The sequence below is a fragment of the Xyrauchen texanus genome, chromosome 46, assembly GCF_025860055.1.
Source record: "Xyrauchen texanus isolate HMW12.3.18 chromosome 46, RBS_HiC_50CHRs, whole genome shotgun sequence".
In the NCBI taxonomy this organism is placed as follows: Eukaryota; Metazoa; Chordata; class Actinopteri; order Cypriniformes; family Catostomidae; genus Xyrauchen; species Xyrauchen texanus.
In genome coordinates, this window is record NC_068321.1 from 7,199,231 (window position 1) to 7,220,252 (window position 21,022).

Consider the following 21,022-nt stretch of genomic DNA (forward strand, 5'->3'; position numbering starts at 1 on the left):
CAGTTTCTGTTCCTGTTAATTCAACTCCCCCATGTGTATGTGTGGAAAGTATAAGCATTTACTTGTGAGATGGTTTTCAAGAATTTCAGCAGAATTTCACAAACCTACAAAAGCTTGGCACTACATTGCTATAGATTCTATAATATAAACAACATATTTATTAGATCTTATTAAGTGAACTGTGTACTTTTTAAGTAGCATCAACAAGAATTTCTAATGTTTTCAAACAAATTTCCTTTCTGCCAGCCTGATGAAAATGATCTGACAGACAACATTGAATATTATATTACGTGGTTCATTACACTATCGTGTAGTTCCAACATAAAATGTCCACTGATTGGCACTAAAGCCGGTTACATTTTCTCCCAAACAGATGAAACCAAACAGTTTTTAATGTTAATGCTCTATTGAGTTTTAAATCAACAAAACCTACCTCCTTACGCAAATGTGAGACGAAAACATGTCAACTCGCTGGCTCTTCAGGACTCATACCCCAGTATTCCTTTGCATTGCAAGTGCAATGCTCTATCAGTTGAGCTACCACACAATCTAATTGTGTGCAAACAAGCCTGTAGATGTAACTGGTTATGTACAGTAATGCAAACATTCAAATGTTTTTGCTCACAAGTCATGTGCTATAGTAAAACATTTTTGATGTCGCAAGATAACATTGTGTTAGGAACAGTGCGAAACGTTTTTACCGTTTACTCTTGATTTGCATGAAAGTGAATAAAAATCGTTGTAGCTCCCCTCGTGTTCATTTCCCAAGGAAACTGCTGCAATAGATACAAAGAGCCACATACAAATTATTTAGCAAAAATGTTGTTATATTAACATTATTATATGTGACGAGGTTGATTTCTGCCATTGGTCAGCAAAACAGATAGCCCCGCCCCAAACACACACACCACTGGTTGAGCCAATGCTGCTTGTTGGCCTGCTCAGTAACAGCAATTTTTTACAAGTACCAAAGAGCTTCAGTGTTTACAAATGGCATACTTACAGTAGTTGTTTCCACACATTAAATGTAGATAGCGGAAAGTATTTTCAAAAACATTGCACACTAGGTTTGTGCAGTGAATCCGTTATCATTATCTGTGTCTGTATCTGTTGCAATTGCAAAATTATCTGTATCTGTACTCTGATGTACCATTTAATTATACCAGATTGTAGGTGTGGGTTAGAGCTACTTTGACTTATAAAAAGCACTCAAACATTTTGAGAATGCTATTCACAAGAAGCATCTGCTGGCATTGACCATGGCTAGCAAAAACAAGATCCCAGAAGACCTACAATCAAGAATTGTTTCTTTGCTTAAAGCTGGAAAGGGTTACAAAGTTATCTCAAAGAGCTTAGATATTCATCTGTCCACAGTGAGATAAACTGTCTATAAATGGGGATGATTTAGTACTGTGGCTACTCTCCCTCAAATTGCACACAACAAAATGCTCAATGAAATAAAAAAGAACCCTAGAGTGACAGCTAAAGACTTGATGGAATCATTGGAACTGGTTAACATCTCTGTTCATGAGTCTACTATACATAAAACATTTAACATGCATGGTATCCATGGCAGGACACCATGAAGGAAGCTGCTGCTTTCCAACAAAAACAATGCTATTTGCCAGAGATCATCTTGACACTCCACAGTGCTACTTGAAAATGTTTTGTGGACTGAATTGTTGATGAGTTTATCAAGGTGTCCTTCAGGAAACTTTCAGGGTGGCAGTGTGCCAGCTGAAGATGGAGTTGGGTAGAAGTTGGGTGATGCAGCATGACAATGACCCTAAACATCAAGGTAAATCCACTACAGAAAGGCTTCAAAAAAAGAAAATCAACCTTTTGGAGTGGCCCAGTCAGAGCCCACACCTTAACCCAAAAGATGCTGTGGAATGACATCAAGAGAGCCATTCATGCCAGACATTCTAAGAATATGGCTGAGCTGCAGCATTTCTGTAGGAACTGTCCAAAATTCCTTCTGAATGTTGTGCAGGTCCAATCTACAGCTACCAGAAATGCTTGGTTGAAGTTATTGCTGTCTGTGGCAGGGTGGAGGGCGGGGCCGGGTTGTGATTATACACACCCGGTCCCTTATCAGGCTAATTAAGCCTCAGAGAGGGATAAAGGCTGATGGCAGACGGTGGTGCGAGGAGAGAGAGATTGTTTATGGACATGTCCGTCATGTGTGTGTTTGTGTCTTTAAGTTTTATATTAAACTATTATTTATATTATCAAGGCGGTTCTCGCCTCCTCCTTTCCATTAAACTATGTTACACTGTCAAAATAGCTTGAACTTGAAATCACACATCTGAACCTTAATAGCTTTTTTTTCCTATTTGCTTAAAATAAGATTTGCTCAGATTTCCATATCAACATGGAACACCCTCCCAAGTCTCATTTAACTCCCTAATTCACCACACATTCACACACAAACACATACGGCTGTCTCAATCTACTGAAGCAACTGCATTGTTAACTTTGTTACTATGGTAAACTGCACACCATTCAGTCCTGCAAAGCTGTTAAAGTCTTACTCCAGACAATGCGGACACTCAGTCCTTTAGTGAGCCTTGTTTAACAAGTCTGTCCCTCACTTGAACACAAGCGGCCCACACAGAGAAAGGGGAATTTGTAGACACCAGGAAGAATCAAAGTCTGTAAGCTACATTTTCTGTTTGAGTTTCTAATCGAGATGTAGTTGCTTAGTTGGAACTTGTTGATATTCTGAATCAACTTCATGAGGATCCAGCAAATACTTCACTGGTATCACAGGTGACATTATTAGTCTAGACCATGACAGTTGAGTGAATCATCTGATACTGTGTGACTTTGTGAATTAGTCAAAACACATAAGGAAGACATCACACCCAGAACTGGCAGATCTCCATTAGCGATCCAAACACTACATTGTTTCACAAAAAGGCCTTTTTGTCCACAATATGAGCAAGCATGTATGAGATTTGTAACTCTCCATAAATTGAAAAAGTGTTAACCTACAATTGTTACCATAAGGAGCTGTTGGCCCAGCAGCACAGCTGTGCTAATGATGGTTCAACTAACAGACTCATAAATTATGAGTCATGTTATGTGAAGCATGAATTTATTGTTTGATGAAAGATGTTCAATCCTAAATTGGTGAGGGAAAATAAGGACACTTCAGTACGCAAGAGAACATGTGAGCTGAGATACTGTAACAATGATACATTAGTGTCACAGTGTGTAGGGGAAGTCACCTACTGGTTTAAATATAATCAAAATGGAAACCATATGAGAAAGGAAGTTAGCTTTGAAATGCCTAAATCACAATTACATATGTGTGACAAGGTTCTTAACTCTCTCCAAAGGAGGAAGCGGGAGCCGGATAACAATCCAATGTAAATCTCTTTATTTTCACAACTTGTTTCTTTTCAGCCAACACTCAAACACACACACACCCACACAGCTTCGAGCGTTTCTCTCTCTCTCCCCTGCCAGTCTGGACTGCCCATTTAAATCCCTGCCCGCTCTCACTGCAAACACAAAACAGCTGTTGGAGGTGATACCGCACTCACTCTCTCTGCCTTGCTTTCCACAGCCGTCACTTGGCCATGCCCCATCACCACATACCCTCATCGCCCATCTCAGGATGGGGCGCCATCCGGCCTGTCACTTACTCGCCCCCATTCCTGGAGATGAAATATGCAACAGCCATCTGCACCCCCGGCCTGTGGACCACCTCAAACTTAAAAGGCTTGAGAGCTAGATACCAATGGGTGATCTGCACGATGGTATCATCTCCTTCATGCAGTGGAGCCACTGGAGCGGGCATGGTCTGAACAGAGGTTGAAAGCGCATTCAAACAGATAGTACCGGAGGATGAGGACCCCCCACTTGATGGCCAAACACTCCTTCTCGATTGTGCTGTACTTAGACTCTCTCATCAAGAGCTTGCGACTAATGTACAGCACAGGGCACTCCCCTTTCCAATGCATCCATCTGCAAGATAAAAGGGAGAGAGAAGTCAGGAAAGTGTACTTACGAATCATATTCTTTAGTGTCTGATTAAATCGCTTGAACAAGCGGTCCGTTTGGGGGTGATAAACGCTGGTCTGATTCTTTAATCCCCAATAATTCATACATAGTGTACATGACATAAACATTGTGCCTTGATCAGTGAGGATTTCTTTCGGAATCCCCACCTGGGAGATTATTATGAATAGTTCCTCCACAACACTACATGCTGAAATGTTGCACAGAGGCACTACTTCTGGATATTGCATTGCATATTCCACAAAAACCAATACAAAGCGATGCCCACATGCTGTTCACGCTCTTGGGGTGGCCAGCGGATTCAGCAGCTGACATTCAAGGCACGTCGCAGACCATTTGCGAACATCCCCTTGAACGCCTGGCCAATAGAAATGGGCCATTAGACTATTCCGAGTTTTTTCATGCCCTAAGTGACCCACCAGCAGATTATAATGAGCTGTCTGGAATAGAATTTTACGACAGCTCTTCGGAACTAACAATTGGATTGTATCTTCCTTTGTCTATGTGACCTATGTCACTCCATACAACCGATCCTTGATAATTGATATATACAGATATGCAAGCGCGATGTCTGGATGGAGACATTGGCCAACAATCACTTTCACTAGATCTAAGGGTCTCGTATTGCGTCTGCTCCAGAGGGAAATCCCCTGCAGGGAATATTCTAAGGGCTGGGGAAGCCGAAACAACCCCCTCTCTTACGTCATTCTGATGCGGAGCTGATGTAGACAGCTCTGCCTCCAAAACCAGTAAATCGTATTTTACATATGTTCCTCAATAAAGCAGTAAATGCCGGCCAAGTGGATGGGTGAGCTGGGGATTAACCACAGCCTCTACACTATCCTTTAGTCTCTGAAATTTAATGATGACTGTCACTAACGGGTAATCATGAACATCCCTGTGCACACACCTTTCCTTCACCCGCCAGTGTCACGTTCCTGTGTTGTCTGCCCCGTGTTTTCTGTTTCACTTGGCACTTATCACGTTCCATGTCACGTTTTCCTCTTTGTCCGCCCCGTGTTTCACTGTCTGTGTATAAAACTACATTTCCCATGGTCCCCGGCCCTCATCACCACTGACCGGCCCAGACTTCATGCCCACACCTGCGGCAGCAGATTCACCAGCCTGTGGGGGAGAGCAGAGAGGGTTAGGGAAAGCCAGCGGGACAAACGGCCCACAGGACCAGGATCGCCTCATCCAGCGATGCCAGACAGTGGCACTGGACCCACTCCGCCATCCCTTTTGGCAGTTGCGAGACAAACTGTTCCAGCACCACGATGTTGAAAATGTTGTTTCCGTTCCCCTCCTCCTCAACCAGCAACCACCGCTGGCAGGCATCATGGAGCAGTTGAAAGAAGACAAACGGACAACCGACCTAGCTTAGTGTTTGTGTGTGGAGTGGTGGTGGCGTAGTGGCTAAAGCACAGGGCTGTTAATCAGAAGGTCACAGGTTCTAACCCCACGGCCACCACCATTGTGTCCTTGAGCAAGGCACTTAACTCCAGGTTGTTCCGGGGGGATTGTCCCTGTAATAATTGCACTGTAAGTCGCTTTGGATAAAAGCGTCTGCCAAATGCATAAAATGTAAATGTCTGCCAAATGCATAAAATGAAAATGCTGGAGGTGCGGTTCCGGGCTGTGTTGAACCAATTGAAGGATGACTTTCTTCAAATCGGAATAATCCGAGTTGTGCCAAGTTACCCAAGACAGCAGCGGTAGCAGATGGACCACTCACTGTGAGTGTGGCCACTTCAGGGCTCTGGACGTGTGCTTGAAGAGCTCCAGGAAGGCCTTTGGGTCATCCTGTGGTATCATCTTCACAAGCGTCACATGCAGTCTTGCTGCTTGGGGAATCTAGCTCCGCAACACCCGCTGATCCTCTGCTTGGGCCTGGAGGAGCATCTCGAAATGTTTCTCTTGCTCCTTCCGCAGCTCCATGAGGGCCTGGTGTTGTGCTTGGTGGATGCTGGCAAGGGATATGATTACTTCTTCCAGAGGCGAGGATGACATGGCTGCGTATCCTTCCTCCTTCCCGGGTTTTGGCACCACTGTGACAAGGTGGGAGCCGATAACAATCCAAAAGTCTCTTTATTAAAACTTTTAAAAGTAAAAAAAAAAAAATCTTTTCAGCCAAAAATCAAACACCTACACAGCTTCATTCATCTCTCCCCCTAACACATTCTAAATCATAAATGTCTCAAAAACATCTGCTGAATGTCTTATTGACATCTGAGACATAAACTTATGGACATACTGTATATCTTATAGATGTATTGCTGATGAGCAAACAACGTCAAAAAACATCTTCTAGATGTAAACACACACATCAAATAGAGGTCTGGGTGATGTATGTGTGCTGTCAGGTTTTATGTGCTTAACGATTGACGTTTAATTAATCTGATAACTATTGTAGTCTTTATGTAGCCACTTCTTAGCAATGACATTGTGGTCCATGTATGTTATACTGCATTATGCTATGCTACATTACACTACGCTATGTTCCGCCATGCTACGTTATGCTATGCTTTTGCATACGTTACGTTACATTTTTGGGGGTCATCACTTACTTAAATGAATCACTTGAGAGACAGTTTTCAGGATAGATGCTAGATTTAGTACAGCTTCAAACATTGTTTGGAAATTATAAGGCATGGATATCTCTAAAATGCCTGCATGCTAAAAATAGATTACTTCCATGTGTTAAGACAAAGACTTGTGAATCACATCCAAAATCCTATACTTTTTTGTTTCTCACCAAACCCCTGTTAAGCCTGATTTGTAGTGTAGACTAAGCACACCAACAGTGGTCTGACACTAATAAACACTAATAAATTGTGCCTTTTCGAAAACACTCTCCCAAGTGGATCAATTTGAAAACTTTGTCTTCGCATTGTATTGTGGACAGTGTAAATTGAGATATTTGAAAATAATGACGTATTTGTTGTCATGTGTCGCAGTCATGTGATCCATTCAACCCAAAACAATTAAGATGGTGAATTATGTTGTAGTGGTGATGTTGTGCCTGCTATTCACTTTGATAGCGTTGTTAAATAAATGGTACTAAATAAATAAATGGTACTTTAAATTAATACATTAATAAATTAATTAAATTAATTAATAAATTATTTAATGGTTAAATAAATGGTACTTTGCACAACCTTCATATTCCATTACTTAAAAGGTGACAGGAAGTTACTTGAAATTGCTGTCTGGCGACAGAACATGAGGACAATTGCATTTCAGACTGTACATGGTACATCGATTTTTCGCATGCACAATAGGGGATTTAAGAGTTTTCATACGTTTCAGTGAGGACAAGTAACTTTTAGAAAATGCTTGAAAACGGCACTATGGATGGAGAGCATTTTGAAAATGAAAACGCAGCTTTTAAATGTATTAATGAGGAAAGATTTCGGCTATCTGTGAAGTAAACCTGCAGCTGTGCGTTTTTGACCAAATTGAGTAATGATGGAAATCTGTTGTCAAGATTATGATCTGTCCTGTGACAGACGGGTTTGGCTCAACTATGCTCAGATTCAGGGAAAAATAGAGTGAGACTATTTTATAATCCACTGTCCACAATTTATTTATAAATTATTTTATAATCCACAATCTGGCTGGACAATAACTTCGAAGCCATTCTTTTCAGTCAGCGTTGGTGTTGTAACTGCGATTTGACTTTGTAAGACAGTCAGTCGGTTGTGCCATTTTTTATTTATTTTTTTCTAAATGTATTTATATTGTAACACTGTATTTGAAATTCAAACAAATTTTTCAATCAACAGGTCCGAACCACATATCTAACTTCCTCAACTTATATTTAAATTACATAAAATTAGCTCTCATTGCAAACACAAGCAATGCTAATTATACAGTGTAATCCCTTACATTATTCAAATGATTAGAAGATTGTTATGGAAAATGTTTTGAGCTAGAGGTGCTGTGGGCTTGTTTGAGCATTAGGGCAAACCTTATATCTGTCTCTCAATCTGCCTCTCTATGGTTGTCTCAGCTCAGATGAAAGAAAAACTGCTGATGATCACAGGAAAATAAATCCTGTCATCTCACAGGACTACAGACTGGCCTATGACTATGACCATGAGAATGCACAGTCCTGGACTCTCTCTTTCTCTCTCTCTCTCTCTCTCTCTCTCTCTCTCTCTCACATACACACACATATATGCACACAAACAGTGAGAGTTTCAAGCCACTACCCACATTCCTAACGTCCATGCAACCACTCAGAACACCTTAGCAACCACTAAGCAACACCCTGGCAATCAACATCAACATTGAACTAGTATTAAAGCAGCGAGTGAGCACTGGCAAGCATTTTCTGATATTTGTTACTGTGACAGGACGTAGGGCGGATCAAGCCTCCGAGAGCCATAAAGGCTGTCTGCGGAAGATTGTGCGACAGAGAGAGAGTGTTTATGGGCAGCTGTCCATCATATGTGTGTGTTTGTGTCTTTTGGTTTAAGTTCTTAATTAAATATAATTTATATTTTCAAGCCGCTTCTTGCCTCCTCTCCATAACTCCCATTACACTGGTGCCGAAAACCGGGAAGGAGGAGGGATACGCCGTAGTGGAGTTCTCGCTGCTACCATCCACCCCAACTGAGCAGCCGTGGCCATCTGCCGGGGGACAGAGGAGCCTGGACACAGAGGAATGGCCGCCTACCGCAAGGGGTGAAGGGGCTCCTAGCCGACCGCCTGGAGTGGTCAGGGCCACTGCCAGGGGCGGGGGGAGATGCCTACCAGCTGCTAAACGTGGCAGGGTTAAGAGAGGACCGCCGACCACGAGCAGGGTGAGAGGTCGAGGGAGGAATGTGACTGGGCGGAGGGCGGGGCCGGGTCATGATTCTACACACCCGGCCCCTTATCAGGCTAATCAAGCCTCCAAGAGGGATAAAGGCCGACAGCAGATGGTGGTGCAACAGAGAGAGAGTGTTTACGGGCAGCTGTCTGTCATAAGTGTGTTTGTGTCTTTTGTTTTAAGTTCTTAATTAAAGTTACAGTTATGTTTATGTCCCCTTATTGTATTTCCTCTACATTACTGTGATTTTATCTATGTATTTATGTATCAGGATGAATGGAACTCTTAAGAAAACTAGTCTCTGAACAGTTTATAAAGCACCTTATTTTATCCTACTTTCATACATCCTTATACAGCCTACAAAGGCAGCATTTTCCAGTTTTCGGACACAGCTAGTGTTTTCTGGTTAAAATTTAAACGAGGCACATAAGACGTCCCTTAAGCTGGAGTGGGAGATGGGACAAGGCAGCAGGCATACTTTGAACTCAGCAGACAAAATGTTGCAAATGCACTGTAAACCTATTTACATTTACATTTGGCAGATGCTTTTATCCAAAGCAACTTACAGAGCCCTTGTTACAGGGACAATCCCCCTGGAACAACCTGGAGTTAAGTGCCTTGCTCAAGGACACAATGGTGGTGGCTGTGGGGCTCGAACCAGTGACCTTCTGATTAACAGTTTACCAGTTATGTGGTTTAGACCACTACACCACCACTATTTATCACTCACTTATTGACTTAAGACATCTAGATATAAGTTAACCACACAGTAACAGGCATTCAATACTTCTCCCAGAGAACTCGATAGTATGGAATAACATGTTAGTGTTAGTGAAGGAATAGTTTCCCTTGGCATAAGCAGCATCCATGGTTCAGCATCAGGATTCTCGCTCGAACCATCAGATATTGTCGGAAGGCGATGTCAGCAGGGGAGAGGAGCTTACCCCTTACAGCACTTCGGGAATAAACTGGTGGTTGTGGGGTGGAAGTGGGCGAAAGCAAATTAGCATATGAACAATGAGAGACAGCTGTGGACCCAATAAGGCATAAGCTACATCATGATTGGATGAGATGCCAGAATTGAATAAATGGATGACGTAATCCTACTATGAGTTCTCTACGAGAATTATTGCATAGGCTTCCATTTCCCTCATGCAAACCAGATTTCATGATGGTTTAGTGTTTTGAGTTAAATTATCCACTTTCGATAAATATCTTATTACATATATCTGTCATCCCATGAAAACTTCAATGAAGTAATCTAGAAATCACTATATTTTCTGTACAAACAGTACAGATGCGATGAAAATTAAAGTGTGTCTCCCGATAATATCACACAGCAACACTGCTCACCTCTCACACACACATGTGCGAAACTGGTGATCCTCTTTGGATACTCTGTAAAATTAGTGCTATCCTCTGAGTAGCAAGCTAGCAGCTAAAAGTATATTTACAAATGATGGAGGCAGATGAGCTCCTCTCCTTTCTCAATGCTTTGTGGGTCATAGGTTTTTGACCAATCACAGGCTGCAGCACCTCCCACAGTCCCTCTATGTCCCCTAAAATGGCTTCGAGGAACTATAGTTCCTCAGGTGTGAAAATTATGAAAGGTACTTGTCCCAGAGAAGGATGAATGATTTAAGCCTGCACCTTTGTGCCAAATCTGTCGCAACAGCTAAAAATAAAGATCATTATTGCAGGCTTATCGTAGTGATTCGGGGCAAGGCAAGGACAGGGTTTTTAACATGGATTTTTTTATGTGCTAGCTCAATAATGGATGTGTGTGCATTTTAGCCAAAAGTTCTTCCTTAGTGCAGCTGCACTCAGTAACTTTTGTCTTAGAGTCATCTTAGTCTTACACTGACACCTAGTGGCTGGGATGCAGCATCAAATCAAATCAATAATTTTCAGTTTCAGTTTCCATTGTAGAAATTTAGTATTCATAGTCAACTATGATTACTCCCTGAGTGAAAGTGTTCAATAACAGGATGGTTACTGACATTAAAAGAGTAGTATTCGGCTGGTCATGTGATTCTAACATGGCCGCCCCCATGTGCGGACCTTCTCCATGTAGAATAAAACAGCTTTTATAAAGTTACTGATATGACTTGAGTTTTAATTTTACTGTGAGTGCTCGTGATTTCCTGCATATATTGCAAAATTACAATTCACGTCTTTTTAATGAGGAAAAAATACATTGTGCAACTTTAAAGCAGCTCAAAGGGTAATTCGGTTTTCTAAGCTCCTGAGTGCCCCTGTAAGAGCTCAGTGGTTAAGCAACTGTCTTTGAATTTAACAAAATGTTAAATTAGTTGGCTGTAGCTTGCTTTTAACAAATAAAGTCTTCTAAGTGGTAAGTAAACAACATGACATCTGGTTCCTTTTAGGACATGTTTTACACATTCATACAAAATGAAATGACATCATCAGAACACAATGTAACTAAAACACAAATAATGAACCTATCACGATTGCAGTTGTGAAAAGAGAAACAGCAAAACAAGCTAAATTAAACAATGTTTAATTACACTACACTACATGTTTGTACATGTAACAAAACAGTTAAAAAACGTTCAGTTAATAACTATAACTTTTATTTTACATCAAATAGTTAAAAAACAGCAGAACAAATGTGAATACAAATAGAATATTATTAGAAAATAACTTGACCATATAAATGAATTGTAAAGCAGGCATGAATAGTTATTACCTGGATTATCATGGTTCCTTAATAAAGCGCAAATAAAAACGGTGAGTTTTGCTTTCAAAGATTTATGGACTAATGAAATGCAAACACTGGAAACTGCCTTCCATTGCAACCAAATTAAGAAGCCATTTAGCAGACGTTTCTATCCAAAGTGATTTAAAGCACATTTAATTACAGGAAGAAAATATTCAGAGAGTTACATATATGGATAGATCTTGCATTGTTTGAAATGTATCTTTCCTAAAATGTTCTTGCAGTGTCTTTTGACATCCTGGGTTTAGACGTCGAGAGCCAATTTCATTATAATTTTCCCACAACTGACCTTTTTCCATTAATTCCAGATTGGTCCTTAAAATAATAAAGGTGCTTGGAATAAAGGTTACATGTGATAAAGGTCTGAAATTTATACATTTTTGTTTTTAAGATATACACTGATATTTTGAAGTGCACACAGTACATTCAGCTAGCATTATGTATAATTATATAAATAACAAGCACACCTCACATATTATTTGCCACAAACTAGATTTGTGCAGCACCCAAATAGGAAATCACCTGTTAGAACTGACTAAATGTATCTGTATTGAAGTAGAGATATTAATTAGATATTCATACCCAAAATGGTTGCAGTTCATGAGCCCTGGTCACTTTTGAAATAAGATAATTAGAAGATTATTTTCCAAATGCCAAAATAAATGTAAAGAAGATGTAATTGAAACAGTTAGAAAAACTAAAATGTATTGTAAATTATTTGCAATTAATATTTTAAAATTAAATTATGACTCTGTCCTTGCCACAACCTAAAAATACAGTGAAATACAATCTGAAATGCTGACCTTGCTCTTACTCTCTCTTACTCCACACTCTGCTCACTCTCCCCTGAGTTGATCACATGCACCTGCACATCATCAGTGACTAATCAAGGACTTCAATTATACCCAGCAACACACACTCATTGCCTGTTCTTGTCAGTGTTTTCTCAGAGACAATGGACTCCCTAGTTTTGTCTAGACCTTCATGTGTACTTACCCTGTTATTGTTCCCCTCAACAGAGTTTTGTGTTGGTTCATCCTCCATTTATTCCCCAGTGCTTGGATTCACAGTCACAATAATTTCAGGGTAAACACTCCCTGTAATCTCTGGGTACCACACTCACTATAATCTCAGGGTAAAACACTCCCTGTAATCTCAGGGTACCACACTCCCTGTAATCTCAGGGTACCACACTCGCTATAATCTCAGGGTAAAACACTCCCTGTAAACTCAGGGTACCACACTCACTATAATCTCAGGGTTAAACACTCACTTTAATCTCAGGGTTCCACACTCGCTATAATCTCAGGGTAAATCACTCCCTGTAATCTCAGGGTTAAACACTCACTGTAATCTCAGGGTAAAAAACTCACTGTAATCTCAGGGTAAAACACTCCCTGTAATCTCAGGGTACCACACTCCCTGTAATCTCAGTGTAAATCACTCCCTGTAATCTCAGGGTACAACTCTTGCTATAATCTCAGGGTACCACACTCGCTATAATCTCAGGGTAAATCACTCCCTGTAATCTCAGGGTACCACACTTGCTATAATCTCAGGGTAAATCACTCCATGTAATCTCAGGATACCACACTCGCTATAATCTCAGGGTAAATCACTCCATGTAATCTCAGGGTACCACACTCGCTATAGTCTCAGGGTAAATCACTCCCTGTAATCTCAGGGTTAAACACTCACTGTAATCTCAGGGTAAAACACTCCCTGTAATCTCAGGGTACCACACTCACTATAATCTTAGGGTAAATCACTCCCTGTAATATCAGGGTACAACACTCGCTATAATCTCAGGGTAAAACACTCCCTGTAATCTCAGGGTAGCACATTCGCTATAATCTCAGGGTTAAACACTCACTGTAATCTCAGGGTTAAACACTCACTGTAATCTCAGGGTTAAACACTCACTGTCATCTCAGGGGTAAAACACTCCCTGTAATCTCAGGGTACCACACTCGCTATAATCTCAGGGTAAATCACTCCCTGTAATCTTAGGGTTAAACACTCACTGTAATCTCAGGGTACCACACTCGCTATAATCTCAGGATACCACACTCGCTATAATCTCAGGGTAAATCACTCCCTGTAATCTCAGGGTACCACACTTGCGATAATCTCAGGGTAAAACACTCCCTCTAATCTCAGGGTAGCACAATCGCTATAATCTCAGGGTTAAACACTCACTATATTCTCAAGGTTTCACATTTGCTATAATCTCATGGTATCATACTCATCGTAATGTCAGGGTATCATGATTGCTGTAATGTGAAGGTACCACACTCACATGATCTCAGGGTATCTCACTCACTGTAATTTTAGGGTATCACCTTGATCTCACCTTGATCTCAGAGAATTACACTTTCTGTAATCCCAGGGTACCACACTTGCTGTAATCTCAGAGAATCAGACTCATTGCATTTTAGGCCATCATTTTCAATCTGAGGGTTCCACACTCACTGTAATAACAGGTTATAACACTTACAGTAATATAAGGGTATAACACTCACTATAATGTCAGGAAACCACACTTGTTATAATATCAGGTTAAAGAACTCACTGTAATGTCAGGGTAAAACACTCCCTTTAATTTGAGGGTACCACATTCGCTCTAAGTTCAAGGTATAACACTATAAGCTCAGGACCTCACACTTATGTTTTCGCTCTAAAAGAAAACAAAGTACGAATCAGAATGCAGAAACTAGTTTAATGCACATTATGCCTAAACAATATGATGTTGTACTTATTTATATTGCCTCAACATAAATCTGTAAAGCTCAAAGGCAAGGTATCATTTACTGACAGCAAAAGGCCCCAATAATCTGTCCCCAGTGTGAGGAATGTTCTTCTCCAGAGGTTGTTAACCTTGCTGTGTTTTTGGAATAGAAATAGTGTGCAGGCACATTCCAATATGCTGAGTTAACAGCACAGAGGTGATGCTGTTTTCTAATAGGGCAATCACATGCCATGTGGTTCACTTATAAGTGGTTGAGTGGGTGCAAATGGGGTTGACATCATTGAATGTTTACACATTTTCATTTAAGGCCAAGACCCAACCTTTGTGAGAAATTTGGCATTTCAAAAGACAGAATTTTGGTGGAATTAACAAACAACACCATATTTGGCTTGTCAGAGTCTATTCTAAGAGAATAAGAGAGCATGTAAGGTTAAGATGCTGCTTATGTTAATTGTCAGATACTTGAGTTTTGATGTGCTTAATACAATATTAATTGATTAAGAACATTTAATTTGTTAGTTAAATAAATCATGTAATCTTAGGAGGGCAGAAAGCAAGCAAAAATATGGTCAGATAGGACTTTATTATTAAAAAAAATATTTATTAAAATGCATTATTTTAATACCCATATTTATTTTTGACTTATTAAGAAGCATGGAATTAGTTGAAAAAAGCAAAAGCTCATTGAATTTAAAATGTATATATATATATTTAAAAAAAATAAAAAATTTAAACAGAGAAAATGGAAAAATGAATTTGTCTGACTATAAATCTCATGACTAATCAGAAACCCAATTAAATAAAAATTACATTTTTAGGAGACATAAGCCCATTAGATGATGAAATATAATTTGCTCTGCCATCATGATTGATTGTTATCATTAAATAATTCTGGTTAAATATTTAGTGCATGTTGAAACCATCCAATTTAGCGAAGCAAATGTTTAATAATAAATGGGATTTCCACCAAAAGACCAAGAAAAACTAGGAAAATTTCAAATAGAGTCTCCCATGTCATCTTAATATCATCTTACTTAGAATGCCATTAAGTGTTTGTCTTTCTTTGATGCCCATTTAAAGCCCAACATACGTATATTTATAGTGTGAGATTCAGTTTGAGTTTAGTATTTGTTAGATTTGTGTGACAGTTTTAATTTCAGATTACATGAAGAAAGACAGATGGGCATTATTACAGGACCAAAATGCTACTTAATTTACATTTACCTTACATTTACGCATTTGGCAGACGCTTTTATCCAAAGCGACTTACAGTGCACTTATTACAGGGACAATCCCCCCGGAACAACCTGGAGTTAAGTGCCTTGCTCAAGGACACAATGGTGGTGGCTGTGGGGTTAGAACCTATGACCTTCTGATTAACAGCCCTGTGCTTTAGCCACTACACCACCACCACTCACAATTTGATTATTAAATTATTTTTATTTTTAGATTCTAATTAGATAGATTTTTAAATGTAATTTTTCTTTACTTGTCAAACAATGCATGTGTCATCTCAAAATACAGTTCTTTATAAAATGTTGACTGACATGAGTTTACAAATGTGATTGAAAAATGCATACACACATATTTTTTTTTTTGTTTTACTTATTTATATTTGTTTCATATGTGGTAAAGAAAATATAAGTGACATGGGTCCATCTGCCCTCTAATGGCCAAATACACAAACACAAGACCAGATATAGACACATTCCTATTATGCTGATGTAATCGCATTCATTTCCCATGGGAAAGGAATATCCTTTTTATTTTACTCCCAGCAAGTGCAGTGTACACAAGCAAGACACGAGGTGACATTCTCATGGCCTGGACCCACACAAATATAAAGTCTAGATTGGTAGATCAAGACTGTGCAAAAATATTGTGATTTGGAAAATGCATCTGGTATCAGAATATCATCAGGTTGTGTAACTGGGATAGTTCAGCCAAAAATGAAAATTATGTTGTCTGCAGAACATCTGACGTTTAGTAGTAGTAGGCCTACATTTCATGATGTGTGACATATGTGTTATGAATGGCCAGATGTGGTGGTAGAGTTTGGGTGACCATATTGTGGTTGTTAACACATGAATTTTATTGTAACGTGTATATTTAAAAATGTATAATAAAAAAAATAATTATACATTTGAAATGTGTAAATCTTTTCTTTGTTTTTTGCTTTGACGTAGGCCTACCAGCTTTACTGGTCAAGTACAAAGGAAGGGGTTGTAAAATTTTAATCATGGACTATTTTATCCGTTCTATTGGTTTGTGTTTCCCTGATAAGTAGTATATTTCAAAGTCAAATATGTATTTATTTTTTCGCAACTTACGTTATTTGTGATTCTGTTTGAGACCGCAGAGCACGTCTGGTGACATACACGTTACAGTGCGCGGCTGCGCGCGCAGAAAGCAAGCAGGCGGGAAAGAGAGAACGGTTTCTTTTTTTATTATTTTACCGCACATTTAGGGTGCTTCTCAAACGGAAGGCTGCAGCCTAGTAAGGCTGTGTCATTCCTAGATCAGTCCTTCTGAAGCTGTAGGCTAGACTCCTCAGCACTCAATGCTAGAATGAGTCAGTTTAGTAAGTGTGCCAGGCGAACCATAAGATTAGAACTAGGCCTATGTGATATTTCACGTTGTTTAGTAAACCTTATACTTAAGAAAACTAGCAATATATTTTGAAAAAAATTGTAACTAAAAAAGCCATAATATAATACATTTTGCAACACTGATCTTAGAATTGATATTTAAACCCTTTCAAATATGAAGAAACAGAACCCTAGACTTGTAAAAACTATAAAACTTTAAACCTTTTCAAATTCAGGTAATTGCCCTTTTACATATTTAATTTTTTATTTTTGTGCTTTGTATCTTCTAATTTGTTATATTGCCTAAAATACTTGCATTTTTTATTTTTCTACATATTGTCTTGGCACAAATGTGAATAAAAGCAGAATAATTAAGGTTCACGCAACTCGTTTTCCACCTTTTTTTTATAATTTAGGACATGTGCAAAGGATTGTGGGTGACTAAAGGCAACAAAGGAAACACCAAATGCATCCTCCAAAATATGGCAAAGAAGGCTGTGAAACCAGGCTGCCTTCCAAGAGTCCTCACAACTGAGACGGCCTTCGACAGTGCTTAAAGGGTAACTAAACACCTGCTCAGAGTCTGACTCCACCCACTAGAAATATTTGAAAATGCTGGAAAAGTTTAAGGGAATGAACCGAGTGCGGGGCTGAGCGGGGGGGGCACCTGAGACTCGTAGTGACGGATTAATTGACAGCTGCTGTCAGACTCTATGTTAATATTATTCCTCACACGGTCGTAAGACGACATGTACATGAATCTGGCGTGGTGAGCTGGAACCTGCTTACGTCAGCTGTCACCGCTTACGTCACGAAGTACCGCAACAGCCTGTAGGAAAATTCAACTGCAGTAGCCACCGTTCAACCTGAAGAGGGCAGCACTCAGACGTTTTTACACCATATATTGTACAATTAAAACACTTTATACACAAATGTCAAAAAAATTACTTGAATCAATGACCAGTACTAATAAAGCCCCATGCTTACAGATCATTAACTAAAAAAAATTGGTTTAGGGTTTAGTTACCCTTTAATGACGAGGCAGCCGAGATATCCAGCCTTAGGAGGCTGCAGCCAAGCACCCTTAGTCAGCTGCATGTGAACACAAAAACTGGTGCAGAGAATCAATTACACAGAATGTATGAGATTCCTAACTGCACGTAAATGTAAAGAAAGCCAAATCCCGGACATTTATAGCCAATTTTGAAATCCTGGCAGGATGCTTTTTTCAGGTCCAAAAAAGAGGACATGTCTGGGAAAAAGAGGATGTATGGTCATCCTAGGTAGAGTTGACCAGCTCAGAGGAACAGTAGAGACTCAATTAAACCGGCAGCATCCTAGAGGGAGCTGTCATTAAAAACCTGAGCCAAAACCAACACCAAAATCTCATGTGGAACACTATGCATGGCAAAGAGTAAGTACTAAAAACATCTTGTAAGCCTAAATAACTCATTTAGACTGAACTGGCACTTGTCATAAAAAACAACAAGACAAATTGTTAAAGGTCTAAAGTGTACATAATGTTAACACTAGATTTGACATATACAGGGCCAGTGTGTTTTAAGTGGTTGCCAGGGTGTTGCTACAGTATGTTGTTACTTTTCTCATCAATTTGGCATGCCCAATTTCCAAAGCTCACTAGGTCCTCATGGTGGCACAGTTGCTCACCTCAATCCAGGTGGCGGAGAACAAATTTCAGTTGCCTCGACTTCTGAGACAGTCAGCCCGCGCATCTTATCACGTGGCTTGCTGAACACGTTATTGCGGAGATTTAGCACATGTGAAGGCAATCACGCTATTCCCCGCAATCTCAGCGCACAACTTACCATGCACCCCATCGAGAGCAAGAACCACTTTATCGCGACCACGAGGAGGGTAACCCCTGTAACTCTACCCTCCTTAGCAACCTGGCCAATTTGGTTGCTTAGGAGGCCTAGCTGGAGTCACTCAGCACAGCCTGGATTTGATCTCACAACTCCAGGAGTGGTTGTCAGTGTCATTAATCGCTGAGCTACCCAGGCCCCCAGTATGTTGTTTCTTAGGTGTTCTGTGTGGTTGCTTACCAGCCCAAGTCAAAAGATTCCACCTTCAAGTCTCTATGATATACATGTTTCTTCCAAAGTTTCATGTACCCTGAAATCAACATGAACCTCAATGGGACCCACTAAGTAATAGCATTCACATAAACAATGGTGAGTGAAATTCATAGGTTGCATTTTTGTTTTAAGTTTATATTTTTACTCCACTGACAGTTACATGTAGGGTTGTGCTGCAAAGTACTTCTTCATTTTTCGCTGAGAGCTAGAAAGATGGTTAAAACAGCTAAACAATGGTGTACTGATTGTGAACATTCGGACAGCAGCAAGCACATACTATTCTGACAAGAGACCACATGTAAATAAATGTGACATTAAAATGTGTTCTCAATTCCTCATTCTATAAAGAGAATCCACATTAAGCAGTAAAATAAGCTGCTGTAATCACTCTGTGATGATTTTAAGTATATACATATGCAGTAGATAATGTGTAATTTGTCATGTTTACATCCTGCATTCATGGTGCTAATGCTAGTGCTAACACACACTGTTTACAATTTGTTATTGTGTTTTATGATATTTTTGTGATAAAAGTTTACGTAAGGTCACAAAAACTTTCTTTATATTTTTTTATGACATGTATACAACTGCAAAGATATTTTTTAAAGGGTACCAACCATACATTCCAACGAATTCAGTGTCCATATCGACTAATCTTGACTGAGTGAAGAAATTAACTGGGAAAAAAAAAAACATGTCCATAGATGGTCCATAAATGGGACTCTGGTCCCTTCTTCTATGTAAGTCTATTGTTTTCTGCCATTTTTTTCTTACATTAGGCACAAATTGTCTTAGAAAAGCATTAGCACAGCTTTCCTCAAAAGTCACTTGTTTGAGATGTGTTATTCACAATGCAAAATTATATGCAGAATTATATGTTATTTTAGTGGATTAGCTGTACTAAAGGAGCTTCAGATATCCGTGCTTCTCATTTGTTTCTCTGCATGTTGACAGCAGACACACTAATCAAAGGCGTTGCTAGACCCTATTTACGGAGGCTTCAGCCCACCCCAAATGTAATCTCAGCCCCCCTAAAAATCTGTGACTCTCTGGTCAGCATGCAAATCTGTGATCGTACACTGTGACTTCTAGTTTGCAGCATGAGACTGCTTTGGTGACTTTTTTTGCATGTAAAGACTGACAAAAATAAAACCCCACTATCAATGAAACAGTGTGGAAAAGCCTACTAAAATGCACACATCTTACAGTGTCATTGGGGCTGAGCCCCCCTAAAATTTAAATCCTAGAATTGCCCCTGAAAAGAAGATCCGTGAAGCTCTTGTGATTGTGTATGTATCTGCTTTTTTAAACGTTCAGATCGGATGTTTATTCCTTTTAAAGATGCTCATAACAGGCAAACTTTAAACTCTTGTTTTAGCGCAGTGGTTGATTGACAGATGAGGGCTGGCTCTTCACTGCTGCCAGGATGCATACAGGACAGATTAGTGTTTACACCTCAAATGTGGTGTGGACACATGTGTTTTTGACCACATTCGTATGTGTTTTTTGTGATCCGATTATAAAACATTTTAGACCCTTTTTAGACCTGTATTTAGTGCTGAGCACATGTGATCAGATCACCCAAAATGCATTTTAATACCAGGTGGAAACAATATCTAATAAAACAGCAGCATCTGCTTTGAGAATTATCTACAGTAAGTTCATATTTATTTGCTCTACAGAAAAAATTATTATATAGATCAAGCCTATCAACTATTGTCAATTTCCTTTGTAATAATCAGCAACATTTTCTTTATATTGAGGAACAGCAGCTAAACACTGGTGTTCTTCAAGGATCAATGCTTGGACCCCCTCCTCATATCGATATACACTCGGACCGATCATTGAGGTACATGGCTTTTCCTTCCACTGCTACGCAGCTGACACACAGCTCTACCTGCAGTTCCAGCCTGATGACTGTCTCAGCTCGTATCTCTGCCTGCTTCTCGGACATTTCAGCCTGCATTAAGAAACGCCACCTTCAGCTCAACCTTGCCAAGTCAG